Genomic DNA, 2591 nt, shown 5'->3' with positions numbered 1-2591 from the left:
GTCGATATTGTTAGCAAGCAATAAGGAGCCTAGAGGTGGCCCCTTTAAAAAAAGGAAAAAAAGAAAGGCCCAGTTATTGCATTGTCTTTTTTATTTCGACGCTCTGCGACCACTACTATTTTATTTTACAGCACAGTTTAAATATGCTACTTTCTTTTTTTTTTTTACAACGATGTTTCTGTCTTGTGCACTAGTTTCAGGACTACAGTGAGAGTTGTCGCGAATATGAAAACAAAGTAATTGTTATTAGTTTTCTTAGTTGTATCTTTCATAGCGGGCAGTATGGACGGTCCATTTACACCATGGACAATGAGCACCAGAAAAGGAAACATTTCAAAACTCTTTGATGTTTCGCGCTGGCTCTCTGTCCTGGGAGGCTTAAATGAAAGGACCTCATTGAATCCACAGCTCCTTTTGCCGGAGTCGAGCAGGGAGGAGGAGAGGGAGAAAGAAGCGAAGGTTCGTATTGGTGTGTGGTGGCAGCCTGTAACCGATGTGTTAAGCTCCATTAAATGTTTTCGTTTTTATTTTTTTTGTTTTGTTTTTTTTTTGTTTCAGGTATTGTGTGTTTTTTGTTGTGAGTGTATAAATTGTTTTCTGCATTGTGAGTCCTAACGGGCTGGAGAACTTTGATCTAATATCTCTTCCAGTCTGCCGACGTCCCATGAGCCACACCACATTTATCTCCCTGTTACGGTTTTAGGTTTTGCCAGAGCTGCATGAAAGCGAAACAAAAGAGGGTTCCTAGATATTTGGCAGCCTACAACTGAGCCGGAGAGAAATGCGGTAAGAAAATACAGTGTAAATATTTATCGTTAGGTCTGGATACTATCTGTAAGGTCCGCAGAGCTAATCATTTTCTATTTCCCATTTATCGATCGGGTCCGCGCAGTGTGTGGAAAAGCACTCAGTTTTACTCGAGTACAAGTAGAATAACTATGGGCTTGAAACACTACATTACAAGGGAAAATCCTTGTAGTAGAAGTACAAAAGTATTATCAGTCAAATGTACACAGTCTCTGTGTTTAGTGTCCTGTCTGCAACTTTGTGTGGTCGTGTTACCACTGACAGGTCTCTCTTGAAAATGAGACCTTGTGTCTCAATGAGATTTTACACCTGTATAAATAAAAGCTAAATTAAAATAAATTTAAAAAAGTATGCAAATTGGTTCTTTGTTTAGAATATTGTTATTCCGTTTTTATCAGAGGTAAATACATGTTGAGCAGATTTTAGATATTTTTTTAAATATTGGGCATATCAAAAATTACAGAATGACATCATTTGTTTTTATATATACAAAGTAAATAATAACTATTAGTGTTGAATAAATGTAGTAAAGTAAAAATGTCATTACTTATGTAGCATAAAATGAAAATACTCAAGTAAAGTGCAAGTATGAAAAAATAGTACTTTATTTGATCCTTAAGTAAATGTACTTTGTAACATTCCACCACTTTATCTCCATTATTTGTGTACGATTGTACCTGTATGTTTTAACAGTTTGTCATTAAATTGAATAGAGCGCAATGAAAATGGAATGAGTTCTCTTAAATGTCCCCTTTATGTTTCTTTCCTGTTGGCCAGCGTGGGACTTTTTCTTTGTACGCCGTTCATGGTATTCCACAGGCACACGCGTGCATGTATGACCTTGTTTTCTTTCTCGACAATAGCTGGGAAGTTATGCTGCAGCCATCTGTGTTGCTTTGCAATAAACTGCTGAAAGATTTTCCCCGGGAAGTGTGGTCCATGTCCCGCGCAGAGTCGGACCCTCCTCACATAACAACTCCTGCGAGTACCGGCCCATCCTCACTCCGGGAACCACCGGCCTGCTGGCACGCGCTCGCTGCTTCTCCCTGATTACCAGCTCCAGGCCTTGGATCCTCGGGGCCAAATCTGTCATTCAGGTGTTCCAAGACCCATTAAAAACATCCATCACTCGCCTGCCTGCCACCCCCCCCCACAGAAACTGCCTCCTGGACTTCACCTGCACAGCTGACAGCTCGGCATCACAACATCTCCTCCAGCTCTGTGTGGTTTTCTCTGACAGAGGAAGCTAAAGCTAATGCTAACCCACAGCGGACCCCTCACAGCCTGCGGGGGGGTCCTGAGGACTCCACTAACCATCACACACTCACATCAAAGAGCTTCCTGAGCTCAAGTGGTCCCTCTCATGGGTAATTCTGCTTCCTATACAAGGATGTTTTGCTGAGCGGGTGAAGGGTGAGGTGGTAATTGTTTGAGGATGATTTTGTATTGCCACCAAGTGGGGGAAAGTTAAATAGCACACCGTATATTACTATACATATATTTCATTGGATTACCACGTATTTTAGAATTCAACGGGGCAACATTATGCTCATTTTCAGGTGTATATCAGTATGTAGTGCCTCTACTTTAAAGAGTCCTCTCCTGCTGATGTTCAGGTGTATATCAGTATGTAGTGTCTCTACTTTAAAGAGTCCTCTCCTGCTGATGTTCAGGTGTATATCAGTATGTAGTGTCTCTACTTTAAAGAGTCCTCTCCTGCTGATGTTCAGGTGTATATCAGTATGTAGTGTCTCTACTTTAAAGAGTCCTCTCCTGCTGATGTT

The sequence above is a fragment of the Notothenia coriiceps genome, unplaced genomic scaffold (genome assembly GCF_000735185.1).
Source record: "Notothenia coriiceps isolate Sejong01 unplaced genomic scaffold, NC01 NC01_scaffold00037244, whole genome shotgun sequence".
NCBI classification, from domain to species: Eukaryota; Metazoa; Chordata; class Actinopteri; order Perciformes; family Nototheniidae; genus Notothenia; species Notothenia coriiceps.
Note: the sequence above shows the minus strand (reverse complement) of the source record.